The sequence below is a fragment of the Callospermophilus lateralis genome, chromosome 9 (assembly GCF_048772815.1).
Source record: "Callospermophilus lateralis isolate mCalLat2 chromosome 9, mCalLat2.hap1, whole genome shotgun sequence".
NCBI lineage: Eukaryota > Metazoa > Chordata > Mammalia > Rodentia > Sciuridae > Callospermophilus > Callospermophilus lateralis.
The window spans coordinates 3,874,114-3,891,961 of NC_135313.1; the positions used below are offsets into that span (position 1 = coordinate 3,874,114).

Below are 17,848 nucleotides of genomic sequence, written 5' to 3' on the forward strand. Positions count from 1 at the left end.
GAGAGAGAACGCCCAAGGCAATGCCAGGAATATTACTTTTGAAATCTAATTAAGCCCCTCAAGATAGGAGTCGGGTTGCCAGGTAAAATATAGGCCTAGTTAAATTTGAATTTCAGATCAGCTGCAACAAACATGCCTTTGATTTTATTTTTTTACTATAAGTGTATTTCATGCAATATTTGGGAAATACTTACACAGAAATATAAGTAATCTGAAATTCAAATGTAACTGGAAGTCCTATTTGTGTGTTCCCTAAATCTGATAATACTGGCTGTGGCCATGGCGTCTGGAGTAATCTCCTGCACTCTAGCCACACATTTATTACTTCTTAGGAACGTCAGGCCATTCCACGGCTGGAGCTGCTGCCTTGTGTGTTTTATGGGTCTCAATTAGGTGCTTCTGTTGTTTCACGTTTCTTGTTCAATGGTCCTGATTCATTAACTCTATTTTTGTTGTGATCAAGTCCTACAAATAATTTTTGAACTATTGTTTGGGTTTTGCTTGGTAGAATTGTTTTTCCAACTAGAGCATAAAGTTTGCATGCTATTACATTTCAAAGAAGAAAGCTTAACTATGGTTACAACGCCACTTACATTTTAAAGCTGTCTCGCATTACTTTGTGTATTCAAAGGTTGAAATTGAGTTTCTGTGGTTTCAAGCACCATCCATTTGGCCTGGTTGTTAAATGGTTAGGTGCCTGCAACAGATCCCAACTGGTCTCCATGGAGGGTTTGCTGGAAGGGCAAAGGAGGCCCTTTGGATCTCTATGGCAGGATGTTCAGAGGGCTCTGTGGGGGGCAGAAGAGATTGGTAGACCTCCTCCATCCCTGGCACTCTTGCCCTTCCACTTCCCTGTAGAATCCCTTCCCTTGTCACTCAGTGTTCCCCATGGCAATGAACTCTTGCTTCCCTGAATCCATGTTCACCTCACTTCTATACCAAACCTTGACAGAGGCTAATTACACATACTGGGTCTTGGATATGAAGTGTGGGGAGATTCTGATGGGCTCAGCTGGTGGGCCTGGCCCTGGCCCAGCCACTCCTGGAAGCATGCGCTTTGCAATGGGTGGATTCACTGATGAGGCATCTGAAGGAGTCCTGGATCCATCTCTAGGCAGATACAGCGATGTTAATAATGAAGCAATGAGGCCGGAGCCCAACTCCATGGATCTGAATCCTCTAATCTGTCAATCAGAACCCCCGGCAAATAGATTCTGGAGCAAGGCATGTTTCCTGCTGTCCTGAGTGATTGTACCCTGCCTATGTCACCCAGGACCATGGCACATTTTGTTTACATATTTCACCTCATATCTGAAAAAAAATTGAGCATCACCAGATCACTCAGGACTCCTACATCATTGATGATCAGGAGGTGGATCAAATTATTGGGCAAATAGTGAAAATCATCAGTGGAGCCTGAAAATGTGTCTAAAAGGGACCCATTGTAAATTTTCTGAGACTTGTATACAGGCAAAATCCCACACGGTGAGCTCCACCCCCTCGGGAACCACATAAAGTCACAGGGCGTTTCCCTGGATACCAGATGTCTTATCCCCACTCCTGCCTCCTCCCTTTTCTATACAAGGCCATTTATTTTAGTGTATAATTAATGCTCATCAAGACAAAGTGGGAAAGAGTCAAAAACACTCACAGATAAAACACAACCATGGCTTAAAAAGTGGGTGGCTCATACACCTGGCTTGTGTCCTTAACACATGTCCCGGGTGTCCTTCTGCGTCACAGGATGTTTTAGCCGCCACACTGCATTCTCCTATAAGAGTGTTTGCTGATGCTCTGCCCACGCCTCCTGGCTGGCTGCTTGGGGTGGTCCACATTTTCTCCATAGCGGTACCGTTGTATGTACAAGCCATCACAGGGGCTGGTTTTCATGCAAATCTACGTAAGTTGTTTATAATTGTGGCTTCGATTTAATTTTTGACCCTATAGTTATTTAGGAATGTTTTGTTTTGTTTTGCTTTGTTTTAAATTTTTCAGTGGCTACAGTTTCCTGTTTATATCTTCATTATTTAGCTTCAGTTTTATTGCATTGTGGTCAAAGAATATGGATGGTAGTACTTGTGCTCTTAGAAACTGAGTTGTTTTTTTTTTTTTTTTTAAGGTAGTTACATGTATGGCTTGTGAAGATTCCCTGAGAACGTTAGAGGATGCTGGCTTCTCCTCTGCGGACCTTGCCCAGTGGACTGTCAGCTCTCAGCTTGATGCTACTCAAACCCTTGTTCTCCTTACTCACTCTCTTCTCAAGTGATCTCTTGGAAGTCAAGGAATCTGCTCCCACTGCCATTTATTTCTGGACACGTCTCTTTTCACTAATATGGTTTGGAGGTTTTGCAGCTGTGTTGGATTGGGGCTTTACAGACGAGGGCAGATAACTTCTGTCTTCCGTTTGTCTAGTGCCCTTCCATTTATTAGACAGTTTTCTACAAGAACAAACATCATCAGCACATTGGAACACACCTACCTGTCTCAAAAGCTGTTACTTTTTTCTTACACTCTTCATCTCTTACCAGTTTTCATTTCACCCTGAAAGAGCTTCTAAAGTTTGCCTGATTCAATTCCTGATTTTTTATCGACTTTTACCTTTTCTAGTTTCGTGTTTAACTCATATAGCTTCATTTCTCTGTACCCGATGTCTCCCAGTGTGTCATCTCATTCCCCATCTGTCTTGTCATCTCCTGGTGAACACGTTCCTGCCCAGAGTCTGCTTCCTGCCTGGTCATCTGAGCTCATCCTCGTAGGTTGCAGAATCGGTCACGGCTGCGTGCGCTGGTTGGGACATGCACCGGGAGCTGGCTGACTGAAATCAGTGTGTGGGTCTCCCTGGGTCCCCCCACCCTGTGCTCATGTGGGTCACAGAAGCTCTGGGGAAATCAGAGTCAGGAGGAGCCACCTACAAGGGTGCTTCCTGTCAACAGGGATTCCATGGTCCCCTTGCCAGACGCGCCCCCCCCCTCCAGGAAGTCGCTGCTGCCCCAGGCAAAGGGGAGCCCAGGTCATGGCCACCTTGAAGACCCGAGGTGGGCTTCCCCAGGCTGGAGTCTGCTGAAGTTCCCTGAGACTCCCGCATCCCCCAGGCCTTCACTGACATCTGGGGAAGGACAAGGCACCTGCAGGGCCTCTGCATCTCGCTCCTCAGTGTGTCCCACAGAAATCCCCAGCACCTCAGCCCTGGAGCCAGCCCTCCCTGATCTCAGTGCTGATGATGCTGGCTCTCCCCCACTTTAACGTCACAGTGAACCTTTCCACCAGGTACCAGGAGACAAAGACGACCTGGAAAGTCCATAGGAATGACAATAATAGCCAATAGTCCAAAAGAAACCCTCCGCGCCCAGATCAGTTGGAAGAGTCTGACGTCCGTCGGTCCACTTGCTCTTCATGAAACATGCACTGTTAGCGTCACTCCCGTCTTACTAATAAAGAAACTGAGGCACAGGGAAGCTGAGTGACTCATCTGCAGTCACGTACCACCACGTGGGGCCACCCAGTGGAGCTCAGCGTGGCTCCAGGGTTTGCGTCTGACACACTGTGCACACTCAATCTAGTGCCCTGGCTCCTCATGTTCCGCATTTGGCTCCCACTTGTCACAGAGGGAAATGGCAGGGCAAGCTTCAATTCTAGATCCTGCAGATAACCTGAGAGAGGGCCCTCAGACCACACGTGGGCTGTAAAATAGGCAGGTTGTGGAGAAAAGCACCTTTTCTTTATGGGCTCCCCACCCTCACATGCCAGGGCTTTGGAGCAGATGCCACCTCTGCCCTTATCAGGAGAGTCCTTGAAATGGCCTTTCCACACACACCTCAGGGAAGTGGTCAGCAAACTGATCGCTGTTTCACTGCACAAGAAACATGGGGAAAACTGACCAGGTGGTGATGACCTGGGCTCCCCTTTGCCTGGGACGACGGAGGCCTGCCGTCGCCTTCCTTTAATATCAGCAGCAAGCTCCACGCAGCATCTTCTGCTCCTCAGACACAAATAAAGTTCAGCAGAAGGAGAGTAGCCACTCTCAAATGGCTCCATGGAGTGCTAAGTAACTACCTGAGAGCCAAGGCCCAAGGACATCAGGCAAATATTCAGGTGGATCCTGTCAGTGGTAGGGGTGTCCCAGAGACACTGGAGGCGTCTCCTTCGTGGCACCGTCATCAGGAATCCCACACCCCCAGAGCTGGTGTGCATCCATTCTGGGAGACGGGGAGAGACTCCTCCCACTTCTATATCGGAATGGGACAGGCTCCCAGGCTGTCTGTTCTCTAACTACCAGCGTGCTAACTTCATTGCCAAAGAATCAAAATATTTAAAAGATACTTTGCCCAATTAATGCTATGACATACAAACAGAGGTGTTTGTGGGGTTTCTGCTTTCCTTAATTAAAGATCTCCATGGAGAAATAAACAAATGACTCTATTCAGCGGCGTTTAGATAAGAGCTCGGGAATGCGTCGCTTTCTAAGGTACAGGAACTTCTGCGTGTCGGGAGCGTGATTAATTCAGGGCATTCCGCGGTCTTCCTGGGTGATCTCAAGCAAGTTTCGTGCCTCAATTGACTTTTCCAATCTGTAAAATCTTACAGGGATATTAAGATCAGTTAAGGAATGTCTATAAAGTGCTTTGAACTCCTAGAGTTAGACATTAAATAAATACCCAGTGTTATTAGAACTCCACTGGGGCCCGAGAATGTTCGAAATGGGACTTTATTATAAATACTCTGAAGTTTGCCAAGAATAAATTGAATGGTACAGGAAAATACTTGGCTGTAACTTAATTCAAACTTGGCTTATTTGCCAAAACTTGGCATCATGATACATGAATAGAGAGCTCTGGAGAAAACATGAAAGGATTCTATTATTTTGAGCCAAGTGTTCAGCTACATTTCCATATCTGCCATTTATTTGTTCTATTCATTAAATTGCTGCATAATAGAGGAAAGCAAAATACAAAATAAAAATAAAGGACCATAAGCCTGTTTATATTTTCTTATGATTAACATGGGTGGATGTAAATTGGTATAAAGATCCACAAAATCAACCCCCCACTTCAATTGACTGGATGGAAATCACGATTCTCCTTTTTAAGTTCATGCAGCAAAAAACTATAGCAGCATTTATTCTGACTTTGGATGACAATAATATTTTCTCTGAGTTGATCAGAGAAAGTTATGCTTATAATCAAATTATATGTAGTCTAAAGTCTAACATCATACAAAGAAGTCATGATTTTCTTTCAGTTGGATGGAAGTTTAGAATTGCAAATTCAAAACTTGTGCATTGCTTCAAAGTGTGCATTATAACCGGGAATTTTTATAAAGACACAACATGAGGCAATTACCATTACTAAGAAGCAGGTATTCATCCAGTGTCAGGAAATCAATCAGGGAATAGCGGGGTGCAGAGAAAATTCCCAAGACTTGCAGTGGAGACCTCTGGAGTCTTGTCCCACCTCTGTCTTGAGCAATTGTGTGGGACACCAAACTGTCCCCCAAGCCTCAGTTTCCTTATCTGTAGAGTGAAGGCATAGATCCAGTGAATGCTTTTTCTCCAAATAGCTACTTTTCTCAAAAGCTTTACAAGAAAGAATTCAGACAAAATAATACATTCCTGGAATGAAATAGCCCCAGAGCAGTGCTTGGGCCTTATGCCCAGGAATAAGTATTCTGAATGACATTCTTTAATCAGCTTTTCCCATCACCTGCCTACAGGGAGAAGATCCTAAGGCAAGGAGATGCTGGGCATTTGCAGCAGCCAACCTCAGCCCCTGTGCACCAGAGTTTGAAATCAGCACTTCTTCATTCTTGCATCCAAATAAATACTTAGAGGTATGCCTCCAGAAGGTCGACTGGGAGATGAAATTCACAGGTGATGGACAGCAGCATTGCCCAAGTGAAACTTCTGGATAAACTGAATCAAATATTTTCTGGATACAAGTTCCAAACTACGATTTCAGTAAAGCAGGTCACTTGGGTTTTTGTTTTGAACATGTGTTTTCATCACATGAGGAGGCCATCTGGGTTCTCTAACCAACCCTGGGATGGAAAATAAATGCCCGCCAGCGAGGCCTGAGGAAAAAGTGGCGCTGGAAGCCATAATGCAACCAGACTGACTTCCAACCTCACTTTCCTCCCAGCTCAGGGCCCGAGCCATGGAGAGCAGCCATGACCCACACTAGCCTGAGCTGAGGGCCTGGGACCGGGTCTCACTGTGTGGCTTCAGGAAACTGTCCTCCAGGGGAAGAGTGGCAGGCGCTCTGAAGTTTAGGACCACGTTCCTGGTTCAAGGGAGCTGAGGTGAGTTCCCTGAGCAGGGGCACAGCTCTCGGCAGGCACTTCCTCCCTCCTGCTGGAAGGCTTATTGGGGAAGAGGAGGCCTGGGGAGGCCTGAGACCTGCCCCAGGTGGAGCAGGGCAGGAGCAGGCCCCACTTTCCTGTTTCCCTAAGGACTGCAATCAGCAGCCGCCTGGAGGGTCTGAAACACGGGCCCAGCCACAGCACTCCACCAGGCCCCAGAGGCTCCCGCCCGGGCTTCCGGGAGCACTGTGCCACACAGGGGTCAGTGCTCACTGAGGGCGGGCAGTTGGGAAGTCCTGCTGGTCAGCACATGGCCAGCGTGTGAAGGACAGCTCCTCCTCCCCCTGAACAATGAGGCAAGAGGAGAGAGTGAGGTCAGGGCTGCTCTCCCCTGGAGAAGGTGGTGGGATGAAGCAGGATTTTCTAACTAATCCGCTGCCGGCCACGCCCACACACACGTGCACATCTCCATGCACACCCCCACATGTGCACACACATGTACACACAAAACACATGTGCGTGCTCAGATTGCACATGCTTGCTCGTGCGCGCACACACACACATGCACACACACATGCATGCGCACACACACATTTTCTCAACCTGTAAACAGCCTGCTGACAGCATGGGCTCCCTGCCAGGCCCCTGTACACTGGAGGCTGTGAAGAACCCGCCATCCTTAGGCCACGGAGGAGCTCATCTAACGGATGCCATTACAGCAGTTACTCACGTTTGTTGACAAAAACCATCCACTCATTTTACCCCAGGACATACCGTGGTTGTACAAGCACCAGCCGTCAGCAGCCCAGCCAGGCCTGGAGGGGCAGGCTGGGGAGGACTCCACCCGCCAGCAGGCAGAGCTCCAACAAGACCCAGGGACCTCTTCAAGCTCCAGTCTGTATGAAGGGCCGAAACTCCCTGGTGAGCACCGATCCCCTTATTTTGTTACAGTGACCTCCGCAGCACCTGGGCCCCTTTACTTCTATTGTTTGCACAATGTGGCGTTTCCATTTCAAAAACCTGCTTTGCAAACTTCCCAGCAGCAGATCTCAGCAGTTCAACAATTACAACCCCACTTTGTGGACACCAAGAGGCTTTCACTGCTTTATTCCACATTAAGAAAGGACAGACTTGTCCCCATGGCAGTGTCTCTCTGGTGGCAGCTTCCTGGGCGGCCCTGTTTGGGGCTGTGCGTCTCCTTCCCGTCCCCATCTTCAGTGGCCGGGGCTGCACTCTCTGGCCACAACCTCAGCCCTTCTCTGCAGCCAGAAGGGACGCCAGGCTCCACCTGCTTCCCACCCAGCCACACGCATGAGGCCTCACGTGCCCTGGAAGAGGTCATCTGGATCCAAGACATGCCCAGCAGCCTGGGTAGCCAGATCCCAGGCCCCTCCCAAAGTGCAGTCCCCAGAGCTGGGTCAGGTGTAATGAGACTCAAACCAGAGGACAGTGACCACAGCACTGGAGAAGCACTGCAGAGCTGGGCCGGTGCTGCATGGCTCCTGTGTGGAGGTGTGCACGTGTGTGTGGGTGTGCATGGAGGTGTGCACGCGTGTGTGGGTGTGCATGGAGGTGTGCACGTGTGTGGGTGTGCATGGAGGTGTGCACGCGTGTGTGGGTGTGCATGGAGGTGTGCGCGTGTGTGGGTGTGCATGGAGGTGTGCACGCGTGTGTGGGTGTGCATGGAGGTGTGCACGTGTGTGGGTGTGCATGGAGGTGTGCACGCGTGTGTGGGTGTGCATGGAGGTGTGCACGTGTGTGGGTGTGCATGGAGGTGTGCATGCGTGTGTGGGTGTGCATGGAGGTGTGCACGTGTGTGGGTGTGCATGGAGGTGTGCATGTGTGTGTGGGTGTGCATGGAGGTGTGCACACGTGTGTGGGTGTGGTTGGCAGCAGCATTCCTGCTTCATCCCACCACCTTCTCCAGGGCAGAGCAGCCCTGATCTCACTCCCTCCTCATGCCTGCAGGAGCTGGCCATGTGCTGACCAGCAGGACTTCCCAAATGCCCGCCCTCAGTGATGCTGACCCTTGTGGCCGCAGGGAATTAGGAGGGGCTCTGCTTTGACTATGGCCTGTTCCCTCCAGAACTCAAGTTCAAGTCTGATTGCTGTTGTGGTCGTTGGGAGGCGGGGCCTTAGGTGGTGACTGGGCTGTGGCGAGGGATGGATGGTCCCGCAGGGAAGGTATCGCCCCAAGAGTGGGCTGCTGAGGTGGCGGCGCCTCGTTCTGCCTCCTCCACACCTGCTGCAGGACACAGGAGTCCTCCCTCAGCTTTGCGGCTGGGGCGTGGTGTGGTGCGAGGTCCCCACCAGAGCTGTGCAGGTGTGAGCCCTGTGGCCTGGACCTCCCTGCCCCCAGAGCTGGAGCCAAATAGACCTTCATCGATCCCCAGCCTGTGGGATTCTGCCAGCGCGACTGGGAATGGAGAGGCAGAGGCAGGGCTTCAGGAGGCCAGCCGAGCCCTGACCGCAGCAGTCCTGACACCAACTCTCAGGCTTTTGTTTTCTTGGAGCTATTTATAACAGCAGACACAGATGGTAGTGGCTGTACCAGTTTGCTCGCCATGGCTGCTGCAGCAAAGTCCCACAAACGGCACAGCTAAGAGCCGAAATCAGTTCTCGTGTTCTGGAGGCCGCGGGTCGAAGGTCAAGGTGGCGGCCGCGTTGCCCTCCCACCCCCACCCCAGGCCTGCACAGGGGTATTCTGTCCCAAGCCCTTCTGGGCGTGTGGAAGGCCCTCTTCTCCCTGTGTCCCTTCACCTCATTTGCTGTCTCCAGGGACACTGCTGACAGACCCCAGCACCTTTCTCTGTCCCTGTCCTGCTGGTCGGAGCCGGACGCCCCAGCTCCCCTGCCCTGCCCTCTCCTGTAGAGGAGAGGCTGCCTCAGCTCCACCCCTCGGCTGCTGGCTCCAACCCAAGGGAAGGTGGGCTACAGTGGGCTCTGCCCCCAGCACAGGGAAGGGCAACCCTGGACCCTCCAAAAGCCAGCTGCCTGCGTCCTGGAGACACAGGCTCCTCCGGACGGTGAGCTCGACCCACAGGCCACCGAAGGTTCAGCTGTAACCCTGTCTTCCGACGAGATGATCATCTTGGGTTTCCTAAGGGAAGGACCTAAATGAAGAACGAACGAGGGACCATGCCCTTCCCCTTGAACCTTTGTCTTTCAGCTCAGGACAGCAACACAGTCCAATGGGCAAGTGCGGCCACTTCTCTCCCTGCCACATCCTGTCCCGAGGTGCTCACACTCGCACAGGAGTCGCTGAAGTCCCGCCATCCCGGGCCCAGTGACGAGGGTTCCCCAAACCGCCCCTCCTCTTCCCCAGGCTGCATGTGCCCGGTGACCCAAGTCCAGCCGCGACTCGTCCATAGGCTCCAGCAGGGCGACGGGGGGCATCAAGATCCAAACTGGGCTGTTCCTCTCAACTATTTTTAAACGTTGAATTTCTTGCCAATATTTTTAAATTAAATCTAAATCCAAACATTTTTAACGTATTTCAGATTTTTAAAAATCCCGTAAGTCTGGCTTCTTCTGAAAAGTCAAGTGACCAGAAACCCCTGGGCTGCGTCCCTGTGTGGTGACAGCTGGGGGGACACCCTGGGAGGGTGTCTGGGTCTGGATCTTGCACACTCTTCCTACACCTTCCGTCACCTGCGTAGCCCAGGGACATCTGGGGTCGAGGCCCCGGCATTAGAGGACGAGTGTCCTGCGAGGCAGAAGCTTCGACCGTGCCATGAGAGTCCCTGCCCCAGCACCTAGTATTGTGGCTGGCTCACGGCAGGGGCCGGGGACGCTTGATGAGGGACTGCTCCAACCAGTGCACCTCCACCCAGAGGAACATGCTGGCCTTGGAGTAGGAGCCTGGATGGCGCCTCGGCTCTCCTCTCACTGGGTTCCTGGCCTTCTGTGCGTGAGGTAGACAAGGGTGTGGGGAGCAGCTGGACCATGTGGGGGACCAAGCCCAGCTGAGCCCAGCTTGGCAGTCCTTCCCATTGTCCATCCATCCTCAAGACTGGTGATGGCAGGGGCCACAACTGCTCCAAGCCCCCAACACCTAGGTCCTCTGGACAAGAGGGCAGCTGTGTGTGGACGGCTCCTGGACAGACCTCCAGCTCTCACCTAGCTCCTATCCAACCACGGGAGGCCCTCAGCCACCAGTCACTCTGTGGGGTGGGGCATGTCCCAGTGCCCTGTCACTGCTGTAGCACACTTCCACGCGTGACCTAAGCAACGCAGACTCGTACCTTGCAGTTCCGGGAGCAGAAAGTCTGCCTGGAGCCCACTGGGCTGCAGTCAAGGTGTGGGCAGGGCTGAGTCCCTCCGGGGCCTCTGGGGAGACTCCAGCCCCAGCCTCTCCCCTCTTCTGGAGGCTGCGTACACTCCTTGGCTTGTGGCCCCCACAAAGCCAACAGCTCTGCGTCCAGCCTGGCTTCTCTTTGTCTGACTGATTTTTCTGCCTCCCTCTTCCACATTCCTGTCCCCCGCGATGACACTGACCACCTGGATAACGCAGGGCGCTCTCCCTGGGGAAAGGTCAGCTCACTAGCAACCTCGAGTCCTCCAGTCTTAATCCCTGTGACCTAACATACTCAGTGTCCAGGAGTCAGGGCAGAGACTTTGGGGGAGCCTATTTTCTTGCCCACCTTAGCTTCCTTACCAAGAGTGACAGGAAGGACACAGAAGTCCTCCCTGCAGGCATCGTCCAGCTGGCAGAGACACCCTGAGCAAATGCAGCTGCAAGGCCCATCAGACCACTGCCCCCGGCCCAGCCGCAGAGCTCCGTCCCCCGGGGCAGATGGGGTGCCCTCGTTTGAGCATCGGAGGACCCTCCAGAGGACTCGCCACACACCGGGGCTGGCCAAGGTGCTTGGAGTAAGAGAGCAAGATGGAGCCTGCCAAAGAGGGACTCGGGGCCAGCAGGGAGGCAGGCCAGGACTGGAGCTGCGGCCGTCCATGCCAGAGATGGGCAAGAGGAGAGCACACGCTCCAGAGCTCAGTGTCCTTGGGCAAATTACCCCACTTTCTTACAATTCCATGATGTAGCTGCAGCAAGAGATGAGCATGGTCCCGTGGGGGAGTGGACAGGTGGTGCGAAGCCACTCCTAGTGCCTGGTGGGCGGCAGGTCCCACAGCAGTGCTGACGTGTCCTTGCGGTCACTGGTGTGGCGGACGCAGGCGGCCACACCAGAGCCATTCTGGCCTGTGCTTTCAGGGCCCCGCTGTGGTTCTCTCTCCTGGGATCTGACTGAGGACCCAGCGCCCCTGCCCTGTGCCCGGGACTCCTCTGCTGCCATCGCTAAGGGAGGTGGGGCAGCTCTTCGGTGAGGCACTGTGGGTGAGGCTGGACCAGGGCCGGAAGGAGGGCGGACCTGGCATTGGCACTGTCATTGGTGGCCCTGGGGTTGGCAGGTAGCAAGCTCAGCCCTGCTTCCGCTTGGCCAGTTGTCAGCTGGGTGACCTCAAACCACTCCATAACCTGTCTGGTCATTGCCTGTGTCAGGCACTTTTGTCCATGTTGAAATTGGGATCCCATGAGGCTTTGCAGAGGTTTTCTGTTTGGGTTTGTTTACTAATGAACATATCATATGCTTCCCCAGCCGCTGCTGTGCCACCACGTTCCCGTGGCTGTCACTCACTCGTTGGTCAGCAGGCACTGGGGCTGTCGCCGAAACACCTTCCAGCTCAGACCAGGCCTGGGCAGCTTCTGCCCCCTGATCAATACCGTACCTTTTTCTCTGTGTGGTCAAACCCCCATGATTCAACCAGAAACTATGCTTAACAATAGACAAATTAAATTGTTATAACTTGCTCTAATTACTTAATAAAGCTTGTAGGGTGCTTAAGACGCCATCTGGATGAAAGAAACGTTATTAATGTGAAACATTATTATTACAGCGACAGCCCTGATTGTGCCAAAGTTCCAGAGTCCCACCCCCTCGGGCAAGCATGCCGAGCCTCGCCCTGGGTACCACTGGCATTCAGCCCGGGATGCCCCTGGGCAGACTGGCATCCCTCTGGCCGCTGTAGCCTCTGACCCGACAGGCTGTCTGCCGAGCAGCGAGTGTGGGGGGTGAAAGGAAGGAAGGCCCGTCCAGACTGAGATGACTCCCCTGTTTCCAGCCTGGGGAGGCTGGAGCCGAGCGGCCTGCGAGGACGTCAGCCACGTGCCGTGGTGATTAGGGCTGCGGTTTGGGCAACCTGTCAAGGACGCCCCAGGAGACGCCCTAGTCCCTCTGGCCAGCCAGCGCAGGATGCGGGGTGTTTTGACTGCCGAGCAATCTGGAGATCCTGGGGAGCCATCCCCAGCACCCCTCCCCACAGGCGTCCCAGCCTCCCGCTCAGCGGCCTCTTCCTTTCCCGTCTGAGGGCTATCAGAGGTCTGGCTGAGATCGCCCTACCCCAGCAGGACCCCAAGGCCCAGCCGCTGGTAGGAGAGCCAGGGAGACTGTCCTCTCTGTCCATCCCCCTCCACCCCAGCCCCCCAGCCCCCCAGCCCAGCAGGAATTTCACTGAGGCCAAAAACTCAACTGCCCAAGAGCAGGAGGCTGGGGACCAAGGCAAACCAAGTGCACAAAGGCAACCTCAGGGTTTCGCTTTGAATTCTGACCATATACTGTATGTAGCTCAGTGTGTTCAAAATATTATCACTTCAACACGTAATCAGACAAAAATCACTGGCGAGATGTGTGGGTTTACTCTGTGGTATCTGATTATGAGTCTTACTTGTCACTGAGGAACCAGGACTGGCTGCATTTGTGGGGTGCACAGCCCTGCCTTGCCAGGTGTGGAGTCATTAAATGTCACGCTCCTTAACACAGCAGTCACCTCAGTGTCCATGTCTGTGGGGATGCATTTGAAATGGACTCTTAGTTCCTTTGGCTGGGCATTGTTATTCACTGTGGTCACCTGCTGAGCAGCAGTTCAAAGCTCACTCCTTGAATCCTGCAGCCAGCCACTGCCTTCCCTCCAGCCACTGCTCCACTCATCCTTTTCCACCATAGCCTGCTTCCCCACAGCCCAACTTCTACCCACGAGATGCAGATGCACCCCTGTGCCCAGTAGTGACCAAAGGTCTCCAAACACTGTCCCTGTCCCTAGGGAAGCAAAGTCGCCTCTGCCTGAGCACCCAGGCTGGAAGGTTTGATCAGGTCCCCTCTAACTGCAAGTTCTAACTGCCACGATTCCGTGAATGTCCCAGTGTTTCCAAAAACGTATGCTGGATGCAGAGCGTGAAACCACTCAGAGCAGAGGACTAGTTGGATAATAGAAAAGACTGGTTATTTTGAAAGCCCTCTTTGAGCAGTGGAACAATCCTCAAGGGCCAGGAAGGTGGAGATGAGATTGCGAAGATGTTCCCTGTGTTGGAGGAGCCCAGTGAGCCAGCTGCAGGGAAGGGATACCGGGTGATTCCTTGTGGAGTCCCTTACTTGGCCAAGAATGTTCATCGCAGGCGGCTTAGTAGGTGAACTTCACAAACGTTCTTTCCACCTGCAGATGATGGTTTCCTATAATTGCAGCTGGTGAGAAGACAGGGGAAAAGCTAATGTTTAAATGAAATAGAATAATTGGTGCTCAGACACCTTCAAACAAATGTCTGGCTGAGTGACACTAATGAGCTCTCAAAATCTGGAGCCTGCCTGACTCCCCATTATGGGGTCACTGTGGGTGGACTGGGGACCTGGGGGTGAAGCCTGGCTGGAGATCTCCAAGCATGTTTCTGATCTGCAGTTGAAATCCACAGGAGGAAAGGCCACTCCACCCATGCCTGATGCATGGTGGAATCACATTCTTGGAGCCCGAGGTGGACATAAGCTCAAGGGGCCAGTCAGCTCCCTCACTGCCCATCAGAGGCCCCCGGAAAACATCATTTTAGCGTGATGCCTTTCGGGTGGGTGAGATCAGCTGGGAGCTCTGAGATGAGTTCCTGCTCTGTTGCTATTCCTCCCTCTGTCCTACCTGGGCCTCACCGTGGGGGCCGCGGAGGGTGGGCAGCAGGACTAGATGCCAAGCACTTTCTGCACCTGCAGCTCTTCAGGATGCCCGGAAATGTGCCCCTCTGTCTGCTGAGGCTGAGTGCACACCAGGGCTTGGAGCAGAGAAGCTTCTCTGGTTCCAGAACTCAACAGAACTGAAAGTGAAGAGAAGGGCCCGTTGAACAGGCAATTAGCAGGTGCCAGCCCCTCCAAGCCCCGTTTTCCTAAGCATTTTCTCAGAAGTGACCCATTTTGCCTTCTGAACCATGAGGCTGGATCAGGGCTCTGCATCTGGACAGCACTGCGCTCTGGCCGGGGCAGTGTGCTGGTGCAGGTCTAGCTGTCCACGGGGTGCTTGGAGTGGGGCGCCCTGTTGTGCAGCACCTGCTAATCCCGTGGTGTCAATGCTGCCACCTGCCACCGAGGGGAGGGCAGTTTCAAGCTCCCAGGAGGGAGCCAACCAGCCAACTCCTGTGGCTTTGAGGACTGGCTCTCACACACATGCACAGGCCGCTCTGGCACAGCACTGTGTCGGGGGCACCTCCCGGGCAACTCCCCTCTCTCTGTCATACCTTATTTACTCTCCTCTCATAAAGGCCGAGGAGCTAAAAACATTTTTGGCAACAGAACCAGACAAGCTGGCTCTGTAAAAAGCCAAGGGAGGGTGTAGTAAACTTGAGTTAGCTTTTTGTTTTGTTTTGTTTTGTTTTTTAAATAAGAGCGAGAGTAATGGCAAAGACATGCAGGGAGCTTGAGAGCCCTCAACTGTGAGCCCTCGAGAATCCCACTGTACCCCGTCTCAGACGGCGCGGTCTGCATCTCCCTGAGTGAGGGGGTTATGTTTCTTCAAATTTTCTCAACCAGAGAGTGGCCTGTCTCATACAATGAAGCCAATCTTCACTATCTATCAGGGTTACTTTTACCCAGGATGTTGTTTGTTTTTTTTTTTTTTAATATTGATAACATTTCCCAGAAAATAACTAATTCTACTTTACCCGCCTTCGTGAAATGGTTCTTAATTTCAGATCTATCTTTAGTGACATGAAGAACAGACATGAAGTAGCTTTGTAGCTTGACTTGAAACGTTAGGGTCCCTGCCTCCTCAGCATTTCAAAAGTGATCACTTTGACGAAATCATGGTCATAGGTTCTCAGTGTGTGCACTAGAATTCCCCAGGGCAAAGAGAGCCAGCGGGAAAGCCAGGACCGGCCATCAGGAAGAGGAATGGTTTAATAAACATGAGAGAAACTCAATCATAACCTAGCCAGGCCAGGGAATGATCACTCATACAACACATCCGTCACCTAATGTAAACATCCAAATCAACCTGAAGCCCCTCTCACTCCTGTGTACCTCGTGCTTATTCCAGATGAGAAACAGCTGGAAACAGAGTGGGAAAAGAAAGAAAATAATGTCCACCCAGCATTTCCAAGGAGTCGGTGTGCCTTGTGTGATTTTATCTTGATGCTAACTGGACTGGTTTAGCTTTTAATCTGTTCACTTAACCCTGGGCTCTGGGCCGGGGGGTGAGGGGTGGGCCGTGGGAGATGAAGTGACTTCAGAGCCGGTTGCTGGACTCACTCTCCAGCAAACTCACCAGGTCCTCATGTCTTGGAAGCCATTCAGGTCACTGTAATTTGCTAGACACGTCCGCTGTTATCCACAGCTGAGTGCGTGAGTCTGCGCCAGAGCCAGGACGGCAAGGCCCTGCCGAGGCTCCATCACGGCTGACGTGTGCCACAGAGGTCAGCAGGCCGCCCAGCTCAGCCGCACCTCGCTGTCACCAGCCACGTCTGCTGCGACCCAGAGACTCCCCAAGGCAGCCCATAAAGCCATCTGACAGTGACTGTTTACCAAGGTTAACCGGGGAGCAGTGATTATAGCCTTGGAGTTGACACACGTAATTAGGTTAGAAAAGCTCTCTGAGTGAAACTGAAGACAGAAACTTACAGAAACAGATGCTTCTCCAGGTAATGGCGTTGGGCGAGCGCCACGGAGCTGCGTCTGGGAAGTGCTCAAGGCTGGAGCGTCCTTTAATGGAGGCCGACCATGACCTGGAGATCCGCACATCATGGAGATGATGGCCCTGCAGCAGGCCAGCCAGCCAGCCGTGGGGCGAGAGGTCAGGCCTGCCTGGTGCCTGCGCCTGCGGCCTCTTTGGCAGGCTGGGACTTACAGCGGCCAGGGGACAGCATGGAATCTCCCGCAGGAGCCCAGCACGGCCCCAGGGAAAAGGTGGCTGCCCTTGGACCAGAGGACAGGGTGCTTTTGCCTCAGTCCAACCAAAATGCCCACCATATAAGGAGAGAGGCACAAGACTCAGGAGGCCTCGGGGACAGTGTTCAGCTGGTGTCCCCTTCTCTTCTCACATTGAGAAGGAAAAGACATGGGGACTCTGAGGAACATGCTAAAAACTGGAGCTATGTGCTGCTGCCTGCTCTCCCAGCCACCACCTCTGAGAAGCTGGCATCCTGGGTCACCTGGGGGGGGGGACGAAACCCTGCCCCTCAGCAAGAGCCCCACGGCTGCAACTGAACAGCCCGCCTTGAGCACTGGTTCAGGCACGTGCCCTGCTTTCCTTCCCCACTGGTGGGTCCCCCTCCCCTGCGGGTCACAGGTCACAGTTTAGTGCACCAGTAGAAAGGAGGGCACTCTGGACTTTTGTCCCCCACTCCCCAGGCTTCGTCCCTGGCCTGCACTCTAGGCCAGTCTCCTGGACGCATCCTCCACTGTCCTCTAGTCCAGGCCCCCACTGTCCTCTCAGGCTTGGTGACACTCCTGTTCTTACCCTCCCCACTCTCCGTGGGAGATGAGCTCTATGATGATCTCTGTAAATTCTTGTGCCATCAGGTCACGTCTCCACCTGGCTCTTTATGACTTTCTGCTGCCTCTTGGATAAAATCCTAAATCCCTCACATACCTCAAAGGCTTCGCAGCAGAGGCTGAAGGGGCAGGGGCAGCAGGACACATGCTCTCAGGCAGAGAGACGTCAGACGCCTCTGCAGGGCCAAGGAGTGAGCATGTGCTGGCCACGGAGGAGGGGGGCGGAGAAGGCCACTTGGTGGGGGTGGGAGTTCCGGGTTGGACTAGAAAATTCATTGTAAATGGACCTCACAGGAGACTAAGCAAAGGGTTCTAAGAAGAGCTGAGTTACAACCAACTTAAAACTCCTGAAGGAGGATCAGCTGCAGGTGAAATGGGTGCCCTTCATGCTCCCAGGAGCAACGCCACCCTGGGAAAGCTTCCCCACCGCAGAGAATCACGGGCAGGAGGGGGAGGCCAAGGAAGAAAGAATGTCCCCAGACACCAGATCTGGAGCCAGCACCCTGTGAAGGCAGAGGACAACCCTCCCCAGCAAGGAGAAGTTGGCCACAGGCACAGAGCTGGACGCTGTGGACCACAAGCCAAAGTCTCTTCTGAGGTCCTGGAAGAGTCCCATCTGTCTAAAAGGCCACTCGTGTCCACACCAGGTGGGCTCTCTTGCTGGAGCCCCTGCACGGCTTAAGGAAGAGCAGAGTCCCATCAGAATGGCCAGATGTGGACCCAGGAGCACTGGGTGGGTGAGGGACTAGGGTCGAGGG

General features: G+C 53.0%; 1 long non-coding RNA gene across 1 annotated transcript; it reads right to left on the reverse strand.

The window, feature by feature from the left end:
- Positions 1-12,975: 12,975 nt before the first annotated feature.
- Positions 12,976-16,399, reverse strand: LOC143407351 (uncharacterized). Its single transcript, XR_013092341.2, has 3 exons — positions 16,218-16,399; positions 14,251-14,422; positions 12,976-13,811 (listed from the first exon to the last, which is right to left on the reverse strand). It is a non-coding gene; the product is annotated as an uncharacterized LOC143407351 (long non-coding RNA).
- Positions 16,400-17,848: the final 1,449 nt, after the last annotated feature.